The sequence below is a fragment of the Lactuca serriola genome, chromosome 1, assembly GCF_051521515.1.
Source record: "Lactuca serriola cultivar US96UC23 chromosome 1, Lser_US96UC23_V15, whole genome shotgun sequence".
In the NCBI taxonomy this organism is placed as follows: domain Eukaryota; kingdom Viridiplantae; phylum Streptophyta; class Magnoliopsida; order Asterales; family Asteraceae; genus Lactuca; species Lactuca serriola.
In genome coordinates, this window is record NC_136408.1 from 240,182,299 (window position 1) to 240,204,329 (window position 22,031).

A 22,031-nucleotide genomic window follows, 5' to 3' on the forward strand; every position below is an offset into this window, starting at 1 on the left:
CGTTGTTACGGGTACATTCCTCCTTGAACACTCTCACGCATGCATTCTTTTCGATTTTGGTGCGGAGAGGAGTTTTGTTAGCCATGCATTCAAACATCTAATCAAATGTAAATCCTAACCTTTAACCGAAACGTTCACTGTCGAGATGGCTAACTGAGAGCAAGAAAGCGCGAACGATATATTCATATGTTGTACTCTTACCTTAGGCAATCATTCCTTTCCTATCGATCTTATGCCAGTATCTATTAAGAGTTTCGTTGTCATCATCGGTATGGATTGGTTGAGCCCTAATCATGCTGATATCCTTTGTTTTGATAAAGCTATTCGCCTCAACCTTCCCTCTGGCAAAGCCCTTATGATTTATGGTGATAAACTCAGTTCAAACCTTCGTATCATCTCGTGCGTCAAAGCTCAGAAGTACCTGCGGAAGGAATGCCGTGCGTTTCTCGCTCATGTCGTTAATGAGACACAAGAGGGTAAAGACCTCGAGAGCATCCCCAAAGTCTGCAACTTGTTGATATCTTCCTTGAAGGTCTCCCAGGAATTCCTCCCGAGCGTCAAGTCGAGTTTGGTATCGACTTAATCCCCAGAGCTACTCCTATAGCTAAGTTTCCTTACCATTTAAAACCAGCAGAAGTGCAAGAATTATACAGCCAAATCAATGAGTTGATCAGCAAAGGGTTCATAAGGCCGAGTTACTCACCCTGGGGAGCTCCGATCTTATTTGTGTAAAAGAAGGAAGGATCTTTTCGGATGTGCATTGACTACCGAGAACTGAACAAGCTGACGATGAAGAACTGCTATCCTTTACCCATAATCGATGGCCTTTTTGATCAGCTGCAATGAGCCAGTTACTTTTCAAAGATAGATCTAAGATCAGGGTACGATCAGCTGCAAGTTCACGAGAGTGATGTTCGCAATACAGCATTTCGAACTCATTATGGACACTACGAGTTTGTAGTAATGCCCTTTGGCCTGACTAACGCCCCGACAGTATTCCTGGACCTGATGAATCGGGTGAGCCGCCCTTTCTTAGACAAGTCTGTGATTGTGTTCATCAGTGATATACTTGTATATTAGTAGAGTGAGAACAATCATAAACAACATTTGAGGCAGGTGCTGGAACCCTAAGGCCAGAGAAGATATATGCAGAATTTTCAAAATGTGAGTTTTGGATCAGGAAGGTGAATTTATTTGGTCACGTGGTTAGCAAAGAAGGCATACACGTGGACCCTTCCAAGATCAAAGCGATAGAGAATTGGTTTGCACCAAAGACGCCAACAAAAATCCGACAATTCTTGGTTCTCGCTGGCTATTATCGCAGATTTATCCAGAATTTCTCCAGAATTGCTAAACCCTTAACCACTCTGACTCAGAAAGGCATACCCTTTTGTTGGAGTGCGTAGCAAGACTTTTCATTCCAAACGTTGAAGCGGGCCCTATGTAGCGCACTTATCTTGTCCTTGCCTGAAGGGACGGACGACTTCGTTGTCTACTGTGATGCATCTAATCATGGCCTAGGTTGTGTGCTCATGCACCAAGGAATGGTCATTGCCTATGCCTCGAGACAGTTGAAAACACACGAGGTCAATTACACAACTCAAAATTTAGAGTTGGGAGCAGTAGTCTTTGCGTTAAATATCTGGAGACATTATCTCTATGGGACCAAGTGCACTATCTTCACTGACCATAAAAGTTTGCAATATATCTTCAACAAGAAGGAGCTAAACATGAGGCAATGGTGATGGGTTGAGCTACTCAATGATTACGAGTGCAAAATCTGCTACCATCCTGGCAAGGCCAATGTGGTGGCAGATGCCCTCAGCCAAAAAGAGTACTCAGTCATAGAGTGAAGGCACTGACCATGACTATCCATTCCCATTTATCCGCGCAAATCAAGGAGGCTCAGCTGGAAGTATTAAAATCAGAGAAAATGTCGGGTGAAGCCTTGAGAGGTATGGAAAAGAACCTAGGGATCAAGGGAGGCGGAGTCCATTATTTCATGGACTGGATCTGGACCCCAAAGTTCGGTGGTTGTAGAGAGGTTATAATGAACGAAGCTCACAAGACTAGATACTCCGTTCACCCAGGTTCGGAAAAGATGTACCTCGATCTCAAGAAACTATATTGGTGGCCAAACATGAAATCAGAGATCGCTACCCTCGTGGGCAAGTGCCTGACTTGTGCCAATGTGAAAGGCGAATATCAAAAGCCCTCAGGTGTACTCCATCAGCCAGAGATACATGAGTGAAAGTGGGAAAGGATAATGATGGACTTTATTACCAAGTTGCCCAGATCTTCGAGTGGGCATGATGACATCTGGGTAATTGTCGATCGGTTGACGAAGTCCTCCCACTCCTTGCCAATCAAAGAAAACTTCAAGATGGAGAGACTCACATGGATCTACATTCAAGAGATAGTTCGCCTTCATAGGGTACCTGTATCCATTATCTCCGACCGAGATAGCAGGTTTACCTCGAGATTCTGGGAATCACTATAGAAGGCACTTGGAAGTAAATTGTATATTAACACGGCTTATCATCCGCAGACTGATGGACAGAGTGAGAGAACAATTCAGACCTTGGAAGATATGTTGAGAGTCTGCGTCATTGACCACGGCGCGTTATGGGACACTCATCTTCCTTTGGTCGAATTTTCCTACAACAACAGCTACCATACCAGCATCAAGGCTGCGCCGTTTGAAGTCCTCAATGGCCGCAAGTGTAGATCGTCTCTCTGCTGGGCTAAAGTGGGTGACACGCAGCTAGTCAAGGGTCAAGTCCCCGAAAGCACTCTCACTGGTGCTGAGATTATCCAAGAGACGACTAAAAATATCGTGCAAATCCGAGAACGACTGAAAGCCTCACAAGATAGACAAAAGAGCTACGCCGATAGACGACGAAAACTCTTGGAATTCAAGGTCGGTGACCGCGTCCTTTTGGAGGTCTCACCATGGAAAGGCATGATACGTTTCGGAAAACGTGGAAAGCGAAACCCAAGGTCCATTGGGCCATTCAAGATCATTTCTAGGATCGGTCCCGTAGCATACAAACTCCAGTTACCCCGAGAACTCAGCAACGTCCATCCTGTCTTCCACGTATCGAACATAAAGAAATGTCTATCCGACGAGACACTTGTGATCCCTCTCGACGAGATCGATCTGGATGAAAGTCTACGATTTGTCGAAGAACCTATTGAAATCATGGACCATGAAGTCAAACGTACCAAGCAAAGTCGCATCCCGATAGTGAAGGTCCGCTGGAATGCCAAGAGGGGTCCTGAATTCACTTGGGAGTGCAAGGATTCAATGAAGTAGAAGTATCCTCATCTCTTTCCAAGTTCATGATGGTACTCTATTCTTGATTTTTGGAACGAAGTTCCCTCTAACGGGGGGATGATGTGACAACCTGAAACTTCTATCTTGTATCTTAGTCAAATTCTTTCAATGTTAAACTCGTTTCAGCTATATTTAGCATTGTTTTGAGCCTGTTTGGATGACCTAAAGCCTTGTACAACCAAATTTTGAATTAGGGATCAGTTGGTTTAAGATTTAGGGTTGCATATAGGCCAAACACTCCATCAAAAGGAGTGTGTGGCTGCACACCCGAGTGTATGGTCGCACATATGAGTGTGTGGCCGCACACCCGAGGGTATGGCCGCACACATGAGTGTGTGGCTGCACACCTGAGAGTATGGCCTCACACATGAGTGTGTGGCCACACACCCGAGTGTATGGCCGCACACCCGAGTTTATGGCTGCACACATGAGTGTGTGGCCGCACACCAGAGTGTATGGCCGCACACCAGAGTCTATGGCCGCACACCAGAGTCTATGGCCGCACACAAGAGTGTGTGGCCGCACACTCGAGCGTATGGCTGCACACAAGAGTGTGTAGCCGCACACCCATCCTCCAGCCGCACAATCATCCCTATTTATACAGGGCTACCCCTTCACTCATTCCTTTCATTTAGCTGCACTCTACTTTCTTTGTCTAAAAACTTCATCCAAGAACGCTCTCAAGGCCTAAAAAACGTGAGTTTCCATCACCTAGCTTATCATACATGAAGGACCTATTGATCTAAGCCCTTAACCATCAAATTTCATCATGTTCTTCATCACATGAAGGTGTACGTCCACACACCTTCATAAGGTGGCCGTACACACCTTAAAGCTCTCCAAAGTGAAGAGTTTGGCCTTCATTCACTAGTAGGACCTGGTATTAGCACTAGAACATCTAAAAATCGACATTTCGGGAAAAAATGAGAAGGGTACGGCCGCACACTCTTGTGTACGGCCGCACACACCCTCTGTACCGCTGCACACTCCTGTGTGCAACTGCACACACAGCCTGGCCGCACACCCTGGCCGCACACACACACCCTAATGACTGTACGCCTCCTTTGTTTGATCACATAAGGTCCCGACAAGCATTTCCAAGTCTTTAGGGTGGTTTCCCGTCATGTTTTGTCATGGATTACCTAAATCTAATGCATATATGTGCTATTATATGTTACTAGGATCCACCTGAGTGCGAAACCTCAATTGACACTCAACACTTGTAACCGATCATTCGCTCGAATCATTCGTCAAACAGTGAGTTCATACCCCCACGTTTTTCCAAGTTTTTTATGTTTTTAGGGGGTGATACAAGCAAAAGTACCAGGAAACTTGTGCTCAAATATATTATTTTGTTTAAGGTAATTATATTTTCAGTATGCTTTTAAACACAGAAAACAGTTTTACCAACCAATTAAGAAATCGACACGTACAAACAGTTTTCAAAACTAGAACAATGAACTTGTGAATCATGTAGTAAAATGTATTATTTTATAAAGGATTCATGCAAATCATAAACAGGATTTTCTGTATTATTACTTGTAAATTTGTTAGGCTAAGTTTAAGAAACGTCTTTGGTAACACTCCCACGGAATCAAAGTGTAGGACTAGCATTTGTGACCAAAGTCTCTTTTAGGGAGAGCGTGACTGATGTGTATAGATCTATATGGGACTGACAATCCTGCACCTCACTGCTAGCTACAGTCGGACCGGCAGGTCTGCGGGTGACAAAGTCATTAGGGATACAGGTCGTTGGGGGCTATATCCAGTCAGTTATGGTTATAAAACTCAAAACCTATATAACAGATATTTACTTTTGTAATAATGAATCAAGCGAACTAACCTCAAAGTAATAGAGGGTATTACCAATAATATCTTCAGGACTTTGTTTATCACAGATTTCTTTTATTTAGTTTTTAAGACTAATATACTTCTCTGGGTGTAACCAGGATTTTTAAAAGAAAACTGCTTTTATATGCATGAGTATGGTAGATACTTGCAAACATCAGTTTAAAACAGATATTCAACCTTCAACCTTTTGGTAAAATATAGGATTTTCCCGGGATAAACTGACTATTCAAAACATATTATTTTACAACCAATGGATATTCATATTCATTCCATGACTCTTTGGACTGTACATGTTCTGTACGAACTTGGAAGTCATGGAATGAATGGGTTTTCAAACACGCGTTTCATAAGAAAATATAGGATTTTCTCGAGGAACACTTTTCAAAAGGATTCAACGAACATTTTTCCACCAAAACTAAATGCTTATGAACTCACCAGCTTTATGCTAATATTTTTCAAAACTGCTTGTATTCTCAGGGAATCAGTAGACAGGTACTTCTTGGATTAGAGGAGCAGGAGCAATAAGAGTCTTGTTTTTCTATATTTTACATACTTTAGATGTATTTAAAAGAAGTTTCAAACGGATGTAAACACTTTTTATTGTTGCATTCAATGTTTGGTTGTGTTTACTATGCTTGCTATACAAATGTTGTGGTACTACACATGACATCCTCCACCCCGGAACGATTCCACCATCATGGTTTCGAGGTGTGACAGATTGGTATCAGAGCCCTTGTTTATAGCGAACTAAGTATGCTGTCACAACCGGAAATTTTCAATCGGTCAAACCCTAAAAGTCAATCACTTCAATTTATAAGTCAATTACATCATTTCTTATTTTTAGCAAATTTAAAGTTCGTTTGATTTTTTTAATATTATTCTTTAAATGAACGGGTGAAAGGAAGTGTCGTCTCGGGTCTTGAAATTTCAAAACCGCAAACACCTCGTGTCTTAGAACTTCACGGCCAAACTTTGATGTTTGGGCCGAAAAATCTTCCAAAACCATGAAATCATGCATTAAGCATGAGTTTACTCCCCAAACTAGTCATTTTTACATTTACTCTCAAGAACACATCTAAAACCCTCTCAAGTATCATCCAAGATTTAATTCAAGATCTTCAAACTTGTAAGTGTTCTAGCCATTCCAAGTTGGTATAACAGTTAATCTAGTGATTGTACATCTTTTTATCCATCCAGTTTTGTGTTTTGATTAGATTTGCAAAAACACCAAGAACACCAAGAACACACACCAAGTGTTCTTGGACTTTTAGCTCATTTCAAGCTTCTTTATAGTAAGTACTTCCATCCTTGTGTCTTATAAAGTTTGTATTACCTGTTAGCATCAAGAAAATGTGCCAAGAACACAAGGATTACGGTGTTCACGGTCCAAGACTGTTCTTGGGTCGTAAACACCAAGTAAAGCACCAAAGTGTGCCTAAGTCCTTTATCTAGCCCTAGTTTGATGTTTAAACCTTTCCTTGATATGTTTAAGCCTTGAAAAACACCAAAGTCCATCATTTTTATGTGTTTACGGTTTGGGGATCTCCCAAAACCGTAAACACCCTAAAGTGAGATTATATGGACCATATTCCTTCCTTATGCTTAAAATCTAACCTAGACAATTACCTTGATGAGTTAAGGACTTGAAAACATGACAATACCACTTTCCATATGGGTTTACGGTAGTAAACTCAAAAGGAAATGGCCTTCGGCCGTAAACTCCTTCAAGGAGTGTAAGAATGCTCTAATCCCTTCCAAAGGCCTAACCACTAAGTAGAAATGCTTCAAAGGACTTGTAAAACCTCAAAACAACATATGGTCATAAATTGTAGAGTTTACGACCATAAACCCTTGAGTTTACTGCCGTAAACTCCTTGGGTAATGGTCATGAAAACCGTAAACTCCAAAGGAGTTTACCCTTGAACCCCAAACACTCTAGCTTTGCCCTACCAACACTTGGATGCAACCCTTGTGATCTTTAACACTTGAAACAAAGTGTTTTCATGTTCTAGAGTGTCCCAACTTAATTTATTAGTTATAATTTGTCTAGTTTACTCATATATATGTTCTTTATATGATAACTAGGCTCGTGCGTGTTTACAAGTCTCCATTTGTCACCTAGCACCGCATCCGACACTTCAATCCAATCCACTCACTGCAAGTGAGTTCATACCCCTAAATTAACCTTTTAAATGTTTTTAAATGCTTTTATGGGGGGATACAAGTTGAATACTTATAGTTATTACATCAATCACATGTGATTAATAACTACAAGACCAATGATTTTCTAACTGTTCAAACTCTATATCAAACCGTTTTGCTTCAAACTGTTTTACAAATTCATATACTTATCAAATACATTTACTTAAGCTCTGTTATACATATTATCAATTGCATGTCTATGTATGTATAGTTATATAAGCAATGTTTAAAAGGCTTAGGAAGGCCTGCCCGCCTTATTTCCTTTTTGTCATTAAGATGTGGTCTGGTGGGGTATCGGGTATCTGTCCGAAGGTCGTTTAAATATTAGTTATATATCGTATGTACATATATAGTCATAAAGGTTCTTCCAGTTCATTTAATACCCTTGGGTAGCAAGGGTATACTTCCATGTTCATACGTACCAGTTACATCACTAGTAACTTACCATAGGGGTAGCACAGGAGGATACTAATACTATTGCTAGAACAATGAAATATACAATGAGTCAGTTCATTCATGAGTCAGTACTTATTACTATGATAACATATACATTACATTACTATGAGAATATATACAACTATACTAGAAGAAGAACGTATACAACTATACTAGAACGAGTAACAATACATTACATATACACGAATACATTAACATAAATGCGATACACTGTATCGGAGCATGCCTTCAATGTCGTGGCCCGAGTTGTAGCCAAAGTCACTTGGAAGGAGAACGTGATGGATTGACTATCCTACACCTTGCTGCTAGCTACAGCCGGACCTGCAGGTATGCGGGTGCCAAACTTCATACCTTTTTTATGACTTAGATTTTCGTGTTTCATAGTCTATAGTATGGTACAATTAATCACATAATACCTTCATATAAATCCAGTTTGAGGTAGATAGTACAGCAGTAGTTCCTATAATACAACACTACAGTACTACATTAATTTACCCTTTGCATATATTTAGTAATCATTTAGCTTAAACATTAATGTACAAACTATATTTTGATAATGATAGTTATTCTTGGGAAAATTACCCACTTTTACAAGAAACGAACATACAAAACAGTTACACCTTGGTAGAAGGATACTTTTAATAGGAAATATAGGATTTTCTAAAAGATTCAAACTTTTACAAACACTTACAAACATTCACATACTTTTATCACAAATGTTTACGAACTCGTACTGCAAACAACGTTCAAACGTTTTGATACAAACACCGTGTAACAACCCGAAAATTCCATTCTGAACAAACCACATCAAGCCAATAGAAGTAGAACAGTTACAGTGAAAATTCAGACTTCGAGTATAAGTTTGGCAGTTTTTAGGATTTACACTTAATGAGATATTAGGAGAGTGGATGCACTAGGGTTTTGTGCAACACTGTTATTTCAATACTCTGTTATATTAGAAATCATTCCGGGAATAGAAGTATTTTCTGCCAAAAATCCTAGGACTATATATAGAAAACTGAACCAAATAGTTCATTAGTTACATTTCCAATTAGAGAAAAGCCAAAATTCTCTCTCACGGATCTTTGGGTTTTTATCCCAAATTGTGAGTACTTCGATCTAGTTATGTTATATAGCTTAGATTGTGTTTAGAGAAATCAATTTCATAACAAAACAACTAGATTCGGGGGTTTACCTCCCAAGAACGTTCTTGGAGAGTAAACTCCAATATGTGGCTTAAATGCTACCTAGTCCTTTCCCCGTGATTTGTAACTACCTTAGAATTGTATGCTAGTGTGTATATGACTAGAAAACATCAAAATCGGAACAAGACACCAAGATTTGGGAGTATACCGCCCAAGAACAATTGGGGAGTCAACTCCATTTTAAGGGCCAAAAGTGTCCCAATGACCCTCAAAGCTTTAGAACTCAAAATAGAACCCACCATTGCATTTTTAGGACACCAAAAGCAATTAAAATCAATGATGAAAGTGCGTTCACGGCCAAGGAGGTTCTTGGGCCTTGAACTCCATGTTTAGGCGTCAAAATGCCTTGAAACACTTCCTAAGGCTTAGGCTTGAATTAGGACAAGTACCCTAGTGTGTTTGGAGCAAGCAAACACCATTAAAACACCAAGAAAAAGGTGTTCACGACCCAAGATGTTCCAGGGCCGTGAACTCCATTAAAAGGTGCCAAATGGTGCCATAAATCCCCTAAAGCCTTGAACAATTGCCTTGATTCATTCATTGTTAAATTAGAGGTTTGAAAGTACCATAAACCCCTATAAAGGGGATTACGGCCGTAATCTCCATGGGATATGGTCCCAGGGCCGTAAACCCCTATAAAGGGGGCAAATGTCACCCAAACACTTGATTAAGCCTTGAACCAATTCACCAAACTAGTTGTATAATTGATAGGCTTCATTTAGAGACCTTGTAGAGAGTTTACGGCCAGGAGTTTACTCCCCTGGGCCGTAAACTCCAAAGCATATGGTCATTTGACCACAAACTCCCATTAGAGGCTTTGCACTCCTTTGTTGCAACCCATTAGCCTTCTAGCACTTGACCAACAGTGTTTTCCTCGCATTAAAATGCTTATACTTGTATAATTAGTGTTTTAATCACTAATTATTTATATACATATGTCTTCATATGAAATTAGGATCATTGTGTGTGTCTAAAGCCTTCACTTGACACCAAGTACTTGTCCGATCCTTCCTTACGATAACAGTCCGTTCAATTCCAGTCACTTACTGCAGGTGAGTTCATACCCCTTAAATACTGTTTTAAACTACTTTTAAATGTTTTATGGGGGGGGGGGAATACAAGTAGAATCATACTAGTGATTTTATCAATCACATGTGATTAATATGCGACATTCAAATGATTTACTACACATTAACCGTTTTACCAAACAGGTTCTTCAAATGATTTTCTTAAATGTTTTATATGTTTAAAAATCTTTATTAAACTGCTCATTACACACTGTATGATCCTTTTGAAACCATTTTACTCCGATCCATTTTACTCCAAGCTATTACCAAATCATTTTACTTCAGATTTTTTTTCACTTCAAACTGTTTTATCGATTGACATCAAGTCGATCTTTTCTTAGAAAATATTTATCTTCAAAGGTTTTACAAATCTCATTTTATGCTTTTATATTATATATTGCATGCCTCTATGTGTATAGTTATATAAGAAATGTTTAAAAGACTTAGGAAGGCTATCCATCCTATTTCCTTTGCGCGCTTGAGATGTGGTCTGGTGGGATATCGGGTACGCATCCGAAGGTCGTTTAAATATTAGTTATATAACATATGTATGTATATAGTCAGAAAGGTCCTTCCAGTTCATCCAATGCCCTTCGGTACCAAGGGTATACATCCATGTTCATACATACCAGTTAGATTACTAGTAAACTACCATATGGGTAGTTTAGGAAGATACTAGAACTATTACTAGAACACAATATCATACTATGAGTCAGTTCATTCATGATTCAATACTTACTAATATGAGAACGTATACAACTATAATAGAGAAGAACATATAGAACTATGCTAGAGTAGAACATATACAACTATACTAGAGCAGTTCATTACATTACATATACATGAATACATTAAATATTGTGATATTAATCGGAGCATGACTTAAATGTCATGGCCCGAGTTGTAGCCAGATTCTCTTAAAGGGAGAGCGTGAGTTTGTGTATAGATCTATACTAGATTGACTATCCTACACCTTGTTGCTAGCTACAGCGGGACCTGCAGGTCTGCGGGTGCCAAACGTCATACCTTTTTACAACCATTATTATATCGTTGTTACCAGTCAATAGTATGGTGCAATAAATCACATGATGCCTTAATATAAATCCGGTTTAAGGTAGTTACTACAGCATTAGTTCCTATAATACAATACTACAGTACTACATTTATTTTTCCCTTTTCTTATATTTAGTGAACATTTCACTTAAACATTTAATGTGAAAACTATATTTTTATAATGATAGTTACACTTGGGAAAATTACACACTTTTACAAGAAACGAACATTTAAAACAGTTAAGTCTTTGTAGAAGATTACATTGAGAACAGTTAAGTCTTGGTAGAAGACATCTTTATATAAAAGTAGGAATCATAGGGATTTCTAGGGTTTTTCAAACGTTTACAGTTGTTTTACAAACATTTTTATACTTACAGTTCATTTACATTTTCCATACTTACAGTTCATAAACTTACAAATTCTTACATACAAATTAAGCCACTAAAATACTTATGATCTCACCATCTTTAAAGCTAATACTCACTTTCAAAATTACGTGTATCCTCAGGTCATTATAGACAGGTACCGATGCAAGGAGAAAGGAAGATGGAGCTTGTTCAAGACTCATCTTTCATTTTGATTTATGCTTTAGTGTTTATCAAAATTTGACAGAACACACTTCTATAATAATTCTATTGTTAATGCAATGGATGATGTTGTTGCTTGTTTACTACTTTACATTGTTGTGATACTGTACATGACGTCCTCCGCCCCAGAACGTTTCCGCCGTTCTTGCTTTTGGGGTGTGACAGATTGGTATCAGAGCATTGTTTATAGTGAATTAAGTATATCAACCCATAAAAGATATACTAACTATAAATACATAAGGGATTAAAAATACTCTGACCAAGAGTTTATACTTTAAATAATAAAATATTTAAGTAAGTATACGTGCCTGCATTCATACTAAAATCAGTGTCACTAGGACAGTACAAAAGAATTACGATTGTTGGGCAACACATGTGGTCTTCGAGACATATGGTCAAAACTGGGAAGATATAGCCTGATCACCTATATTATCCGAGGGTTGACTAGCATGTGCCTAAGTTTAATTGTTGCGTTGCAACAATGCTAAAATCTTACCAACCCTACCACAATGAGAACAATAGAACATAACATTAAATTTAAAATACTATAGGACTATTTGGTGTTACTATAAGTATGTTATACTTGAGAACTAAAACGGGGTCTTCATTACTAAGTTGATTGTTGCTAAGTGGATACACTAACGATATATATAATTAGGATGTTATAGACTTAGAATCTGTGAAATTTTACTTTACCCCGATTCTATGTGAATTTGGAGTTAAGGTCACATATTCGAAGGCCTATCCTGTTTCGATTACACATAACTGGTATGCACTTCACAAACAAGGATGTAACTGATGAAGATTTTCTAAATAATTATCTAGATAGTTCGTCTAATAATTATTTCTTACCCCAATTCTCTCATAGATAACATGGCTGGACTCCATCCCCACGGCAACCAGTACCTTCCGAATGAGGTCATAGCTGGTTGGTTTGGAGAAGAACCAGAGAATGATCATCCTATCCCTTTGAATGATCACCGTGATGAAAACCTTTCGGACGATGCTAATTCCGGACCAGAGGTTGAGAACCTACCCCAGGCAGGTCCCGTTCCAATTCCTAACCCTCGTCCGACTTTTCATGGCCCGACCCCTGAGTGGGTGGAATGCTTGGAATGATGGAGCCAAGGACAAGATCAGCCCATGCCATTTAATGGTGACCGAAGCTTTTACGACTTGAGCAATGGGGGCTCAGCAGATAGAGTCTTGCCAATCTTGGTCCGCAGAGTGACCCGAAATGAGATTCAAGGAAGGACAGCCTTACATCAAATTACCGAAGTTGTCGCCTATGCTAGAATGCATACCCTCCACACCATTCGTCTAGAAGATGCCCGCGAGAGATCTGAGAGAAACCATGAGACCCAGCTGCAAGCACTGGCTGAATCACGAGCCGAAGTCATAGAGCTCCGAGTATGCCAGAGGGTGTACGAAAGACACCTACTTGATGTGGAATGTCAACTGGCTGAACTGAGAGTTCACCAGGGGGATGACCGTCACCAGTAGTAGACGCTTTACTTTATTGTCCTTGTTAGAAGGAATCGTTTTTCTGTCTTTGTCCGATGTGGCATTTTCTATGAAATTATCTTGTAATGTAAGTACTTTTGGTTAGGTCTTTATGCTGTCAAGGACTATCTTCTCTAGATATGATGAAAGACCTTTTCCAACGTCATTTTTCCTGAATCTTTACGTCATGAATATCAAAGGTATTGACAGTTGGCTAACCTCCGTGTCATTCTTTATTCAAGTACTCTTATCATACTTTCATTGGAGTCTTTCTGAAACCTGCTTTAGTCAAGTCATTGGACTATAGTAATTTAGCTTTAGAGACATTTCCAAGTCGCTTTCAGTGATTGGATCTTGTTATTCACCAACCCACGATACCTCGGCTTGAACGACAAACGTCTTGAGACCATTCTACGAACTTACTTTTACTCATTACTAGGACTGCATCATAGGGATGTAGGTGAACCTTCGCGAACATACTTCCATTCTGTGCTAGGACTGCATCATAGGGATGGAGGTCAAACTTTCGAGAATATACTCTTACTCTATTCTTGAAAAATCTAAGTACATCTAGGGTCAACCAAAATCGCTCGCAAAATCCTTATCATTCGTATTACAGAATCATGTCGTCATCAGGAAACAATCAGCCGAGCAACGAAACCCCTATCCTCCATATTGACGCCGCTACATTACAAGCTGCAGTAGCAGCTGCTGTGACAACTTTCCTTACACACATCAACTCGGGCAACACAAACAAGACTGAAAAAGGAGCCAAGAGTTCTGATGGTAGTACCAAACCGGGAAACCAACAAATGGCAACAGCCATGGACTTGCAAAGTAGTAAGACCGAAAGGAAGAAACGGAAGCGTCAAGCTCAAAGGGAACTCAAGAAATCCCAAAAACTTGCCATTCAACAGCAACAAGTGGAAACCCCTGCCATCCCCATACCGAGCAGGCCATACGAGGGAAAACTCCCGAAGTGTGATAAGTGTAGTTTCCATCATCATGGGGCTTTTCATGAGATGCAATGTTCCAATTGCCTAAAAATAGGGCACCATGCTCGTGGCTGTGGAGCACCGGCACGACCCATCACTCAAGTCCCTTTCATCGGGACTAACCCTACACACGAGAGTAGTTATAATGTTGAATGCTTTAGGAAGCAATTTTCAATGTGGAGTAACGCGGAAGGCACTCGTGTCCACATAACACTGGCTAAACACCGCAATCCCGTCACCAAAGCTAGTACTAGCCGGTCATGCTACCAATGCGGTGAGATAGGGCATGTCAAGAAGGATTGCCCTATAGTAAAGAACTCTGGCGCAGATGGGAGGATTCTCAGGATCACAGTTGCGGGAGAACCTGCTCCGGAACCCACATTAATGTAATTAAGGCATTTCGTTGTAACAGACTTATAAACTATCCAGAACTAGTGCAACTAAGGTCTTACCTTTTGCGAGATCCTGTCTTTATAGGGATGCTCATGCTGCGTATACTTGTCTTTTGTAGTATACCTTATTCGCAGCAATAGTCTTGTAGTAAATCTAAAGTATTGTAACTATGTTGATGGTTGCACGGTTCTGTTTTGTCTGTAAAACGCCTTATGTTCAAATCTAATGTCTTTAAGTTTCAGTATGATTCTGACATTATCATACGACTCGATTCAATTTGATCTTTACGAAAACAGCTTCATACGTACATCTCTTTCTTCTAGATCGCTTTTCCAGCGAAGCCGTCATATCAGAACACCGAAGTGCTCATGCCAGGAGTACCTATTAATTATTTTTCTTTCTTTCCGAAGAAATCCCCGAAGTACCACTCGTGCAGTACGTCAAGTTCAATCCAAGGATTTATACGATTGATCTATCACTGAGAAATGTATACACAAGAGTGATATATAATCAAGGTTCTATAGGTTTAGAATTAATGATTCCACTTTAATTTCTTTTTCCCCGATGGGATGTGAGCTTAAATAAGAATCAGTTATTCGACTACCATTTCAATCTTAATTATATACGACTCGTATACACGAGACTGTGATTGTCAAAACCATGTATGAATTCTAATATGAACTTCAGGACGGAGAACTGCCTAAGTATATGTGTAATCGCATCGTCATGTGAACCCACTTAGAACCCGGTATGACTTCCGTAAACGGATCGCCCTACAGCTTAAACACCTACGGAGACACAAGAACAGTACATACAACTTAGCAAACCACACAGAAATAGAATTAGAAGACTAGGCTTCTCACCCTGGAGAACCCCAGTCTTATTCTCCCAGAGATCGACGGATTGCATCGTATGTGCCTCGGCTATCGAGTACTCCGTCAAGATTTTTCATTAGGAATCGTTATCTCTGCCTCGCATAGATGAAGTGGTTGAAAAAATACAAGGAAATAATTACTTCTAGGAATGGATCTGAGATCCGAATATCACCAGTTCGAGTGTTAGGAAAGGATCTCTGGAAGACTATCTTCCGAACTCCATTGGACACTTCGAGTCCGTAGTGATACCCTTTGGATAGGACCAATACGCCCATAGTTTTCATGTGCTAAATGAATAAGGTATGTCTTTCTTACATGGATCAGTTCGTCATTTCTCCATATAATGGCTTACTTATCTACCCTCGTAGTAAAAAGGAGCCCCTGGAAACATTACCTTCAGAGGTACTTTTCGCGAATTTCTCTAGGCACGAGTTTTAAAACTGAAGAGTCAAATTTCTATGACACCCTATTAGTGATGTGGGAAATTTTGAGTACTCTTACAATTTGTCAAAACAGTTGAGAAATTTGTCAACACCTGAGATGCCGACAATCATTCGTCAAATTCTAGGTCTTACCGACCTACTGTCGTAGTTCATTCAGAACCCCTCACAAATTACAGAAACCTTTACGACCTTGACCCATCAAGGAGTGGCCCTTGACTGGGAAGTTAAACAACAAAAGAAACCTTGGAGATTCCAAGTGAGTGACCAAGTTCTTTAGGAGAACTCACTCTGGGAATAGCTTAATATGCTTCGTATCGCGTCGAAAGCTGAATCCAATATAGTTAGGACCTCCGAGATTCTTATCAGAATCGGTCCTGTGCCTCGCACACACTATACCTACTCCACGAACTCAGTAACGTACATTCTACTTTTCGCGTCTCGATCGTAAAACCATACCCTTCCGTCAGGACTCTTGTAAGTCCACTCGTCGAGATCCTCGCATTCGTATTAGAACCGTAGTGACCCTCGACCGAGAGGTCAAGCGGACGAAGCAACGTCATCGCCCGTTAGTGAAGGTTAGTTGGGATGCCAACCAAGAACCCGATTTCACTTAGGTGTGCTAGAACCAATCGATTAAGAAGTTTCTTCCTCACGACTCGATCATTCGTACCTACTTTCGTATCTAAATTCTAATTTCGGGACGAAATTCCCTTCAAAAGGGGGATGATGTGACAACCCGAAATTTCCATTCTGAACAAACCATATCAAGCCAATAGAAGTAGAACAGTTACAGTGAAAATTCAGACTTCGAGTATAAGTTTGGCAGTTTTCAGGATTTACACTTAAGGAGATATTAGGAGAGTGGATGCACTAGGGTTTTGTGCAACACTGTTATTCCAATACTCTGTTATATTAGAAATCATTCCGGGAATAGAAATATTTTCTGCCAAAAATCCCAGGACTATATATAGAAAACTGAACCAAATAGTTCATTAGTTACATTTCCAATTAGAGAAAAGCCAAAATTCTCTCTCATGGATCTTCGGGTTTTTATCCGAAATTGTGAGTACTTCGATCTTGTTATGTTATATAGCTTAGATTGTGTTTAGAAACATCAATTTCATAACAAAACAACTAGATTAGGGAGTTTACCGCCTAAGAACGTTCTTGGAGAGTAAACTCCAATATGTGGCTTAAATGCTACCTAGTCCTTTCCCCATGATTTGTAACTACCTTAGACCTGCATGCTAGTGTCTATATGACTAGAAAACATCAAAATCGGAACAAGACACCAAGATTTGGGAGTTTACCGCCCAAGAACAACTGGGGAGTAAACTCCATTTTAAGGGCCAAAAGTGTCCCAATGACCCTCAAAGCTTTAGAACTCGAACTAGAGCCCACCATTGCATGTTTAGGACACTAAAAGCAATTAAAATCAATGATGAAAGTGAGTTCACGGCCAAGGAGGTTCTTGGGCCGTGAACTCCATGTTTAGGTGTCAAAATGCCTTGAAACACTTCCTAAGGCTTAGGCTTGAATTAGTACAAGTACCCTAGTGTGTTTGGAGCAAGAAAACGCCATTAAAACAACAAGAAAAAGGTGTTCACAGCCCATGATGTTCCAGGGCCGTGAACTCCATTAAAAGGTGCCAAATGGTGCCATAAATCCCCCTAAAGCCTTGAACAATTGCCTTGATGCATTCCTTGTTAAATTAGAGGTTTGAAAGCACCCTAAACCTTCCCCCAAAGGAGATTACGGCCGTAATCTCCATGGGATATGGTCCCAGGGCCATAAACCGCTATAAAGGGGGCAAATGTCACCCAAACACTTGATTAAGCCTTGAACCAATTCACCAAACTAGTTGTATAGTTGATAGGCTTCATTTAGAGACCTTGTGGAGAGTTTACGGCCAGGAGTTTACTCCCCTGGGCCGTAAACTCCAAAGCATATGGTCATTTGACCATAAACTCCCATTAGAGGCTTTGCACTCCTTTGTTGCAACCCATTAGCCTCCTAGCACTTGACCAAAAGTGTTTTCCTCGCATTAAAATGCTTATACTTGTATAATTAGTGTTTTAATCACTAATTATTTATATACATATGTCTTCATATGAAATTAGGATCATTGTGTGTGTCTAAAGTCTTCACTTGACACCAAGCACTTGTCCGATCCTTCCTTACGATAAAATTCCATTCAATTCCAGTCACTTACTGCAGCTGAGTTCATACCCCTTAAATAATGTTTTAAACTACTTTCAAATGATTTACTACACATTAACCGTTGTACCAAACAGGTTCTTCAAATGATTTTCTTAAATGTTTTATATGTTTAAAAATCTTTATTAAACTGCTCATTACACACTGTATGATCCTTTTCAAACCATTTTACTCCGATCCATTTTACTCCAAGCTATTACCAAATCGTTTTACTTCAAATTGTTTTCATTTCAAACTGTTTTATCGATTGACATCAAGTCGATCTTTTCTTAGAAAATATTTATGTTCAAAGGTTTTAAAAATCTCATTTTATGCTTTTATATTGTAAATTGCATGCCTCTATATGTATAGTTATATAAGAAATGTTTAAAAGACCTAGGAAGGCTATCCACCCTATTTCCTTTGCGCGCTTGAGATGTGGTCTGTTGGGATATCAGGTACTCGTCCGAAGGTCGTTTAAATATTAGTTATATAACATATGTACGTATATAGTTAGAAAGGTCCTTCCAGTTCATCCAATGCCCTTCGGTACCAAGGGTATACATCCATGTTCATACGTACCAGTTAGATTACTAGTAAACTACCATATGGGTAGTTTAGGAAGATACTAGAACTATTACTAGAACACAATATCATACTATGAGTCAGTTCATTCATGATTCAATACTTACTAATATGAGAACGTATACAACTATAATAGAGAAGAACATATACAACTATGCTAGGGTAGAACATATACAACTATACTAGAGCAGTTCATTACATTACATATACATGAATACATTAAATATTTTGATATTAATCGGAGCATGACTTAAATGTCATGGCCCGAGTTGTAGCCAGATTCTCTTAAAGGGAGAGCGTGAGTTTGTGTATAGATCTATACTGGATTGACTATCCTACACCTTGTTGCTAGCTACAGCGGGACCTGCAGGTCTACGGGTGCCAAACGTCATACCTTTTTACAACCATTATTATATCGTTGTTACCAGTCAATAGTATGGTGCAATAAATCACATGATGCCTTAATATAAATCCGGTTTAAGGTAGTTACTACAGCATTAGTTCCTATAATACAATACTACAGTACTACATTTATTTTTCCCTTTTCTTATATTTAGTGAACATTTCACTTAAACATTTAATGTGAAAACTATATTTTTATAATGATAGTTACACTTGGGAAAATTACACACTTTTACAAGAAACGAACATTTAAAATAGTTAAGTCTTGGTAGAAGATTACATTGAGAACAGTTAAGTCTTGGTAGAAGACATCTTTATATAAAAGTAGGAATCATAGGGATTTCTAGGGTTTTTCAAACGTTTACAGTTGTTTTACAAACATTTTTATACTTACAGTTCATTTACATTTTCCATACTTACAGTTCATAAACTTACAAATTCTTACATACAAATTAAGCCACTAAAATACTTATGATCTCACCAGCTTTAAAGCTGATACTCGCTTTCAAAATTACTTGTATCCTCAGGTCATTATAGACAGGTACCGATGCAAGGAGAAAGGAAGATGGAGCTTGTTCAAGACTCATCTTTCATTTTGATTTATGCTTTAGTGTTTATCAAAATTTCACAGAACACACTTCTATAATAATTATATTATTAATGCAATGGATGATGTTGTTGCTTGTTTACTACTTTACATTGTTGCGATACTCTACATGACGTCCTCCGCCCCAGAACGTTTCCGCCATTCTTGGTTTTGGGGTGTGACACATCGACACTATAATACTTATGAACTCACCAGCTTTAATGCTGATAAACTCTTTCACAATAGCTTGTATTCTCAGGTCATCAGTAGACAGGTACCGAGGCCAGCTTTTGAGAAGATGGAGCGCATTCAAGACTCATCTTATTATTTTGATTTATATTTTTGGTGCCTATAACTATACAGAACACCCTTGTATTAAAATTATATATTTAATGCAATGGATGATGTTGTTTGCTTGTTTACTATCATATTATGTTGTGATACTTTACATGACGTCCTCCACCCAGAACGTTTCCGTCGTCCTCGGTTTTGGGGTGTGACATATATCGAACCTTACATCGTATACAACTATAAATATTAAGGGGCCTAAGTGCTCTAAACTAAAAAGTATACTTTCAAAAATACAATTATTTTTATCTAAGTATACCCGAGTATCGGAATCCGTGTCGTAAGTAGAACAAAACAAAAGTATTTGGATGTTGGACATTGCGGTTATACCTGGGCAGTTATGTAATCATGTCTAGCGTCAATATAGTGTGATCAACTATATTCATTCGAGAGATGACCAACATGTTCTTGGGAGTGACTATGGTGTTGCAGCGTGCCTAAAAACTTACCAAAAACATCTCACATAAAATACTATAGGACTATTTTAGCTAGAGCCCAACTCAGTAACCTTCCTGTGCTTATCTCTTGGTAGAACACTTTTATCATCAGGAAGAAATATATAACGTTTCATAAATCTTGAGGACTTACCATCCTCTTCTTCCTGATTGTTTCTAGAAAAAGATGCCTCCTCGACCAAGACCCAACAGAAGGGACAACACTCCGCCACCACCACCATCTCCCCAGTTCGACCCTGTCATGTTCCAGCCAGTAGTTATCGCCGCTGTAACCGCAACAATGGCGCAAGTAAACTCTGGTGGGGCTGGAGGTGGAACCGATCCGCAAAGACAAGACAGAAGTCAAGGACTTCAAAAGGAGTGTTCCTACAAGGACGTCATGACTGCAAAACCCAAGTCCTTTGATGGAAAAGGAGGAGTTATCGCTCTGACTCGATGGTTCGATAAGGTCGAATCCATCTTCAAAATTTGTGCCTGTTCCGAAGCAAACAAGGTGAAGTTCTCCACCTGAACCTTCACCGACAGAGCCTTGACCTAGTGGAATGGTTGAGTCAAAACCCTAACCCTACTGGTGGCTAATGACATGGGTTGGGAAAGACTGAAGGAACTCATGCTTGCAAAATACTAGCCGAGGGGAGAAGTGCAAAAGTTGGAGCACGAACTTTGGAACATGAAGATGAAGGGTTTTGTCATCGCCGCCTATACTGCTAGGTTCTGTGACTTTGCGCTCCTCTGTCCGAGAATGGTCACCCCGGAAAGCAAGAAAATCAAGAGGTACATTTGGAGGTTGTTTTCAAACATCTAAAATGCATTTTTCATCGTATCCAACATCATTGTTCTTGAGTTTACGGTTCTACACCATTCAAACTATCAAATCTTCAAATGCCCTAAACTTTTTTACGACCATAAACCCTTCAAAGATTCATAAATCCTTCAAGAACATTGTTCACAGCCGTAAACCCTTCATGGGGTAGTTCACGGACGGAAACCCTTCACGGCCGCAAACTCCTTCACACCATGAATCTTGGCCACAAATCAACTTTTCCACATCGATCAAGTCTTGGTAGCATCCCTAAACCAATAAGAAGTGTTTTTCCAACACTATAAATAATGGTTTCGCTAATACAATACAATTATATATTTAATTGTTGATTAGGATTCCATTGAGTACCGTGTGCATCCAACCAAGGGTCTTCACTCCCAGTCTCGCTATCCAACTAATCATGCGACCATCGGTGAGTTCATACCCCTACTCTTTTATGATTTTTAACGTTTTCACGGGGCGGGGGATACAAGCCAAACACAAATGATTTTGTGAACCAAAATAAGAAGGATTTCAACAAGTTTAAAACTTATGCAATTGATACAGTCAAACGATTCCCACATTTGATAAGACATTTAAATCTTTTATCCCTTTTGTACTATGCAGAGCATAAGGGACACTTTCAAATAGAAAACATAATTGCGTAAGTTTTCAGAACAATTCACAAAC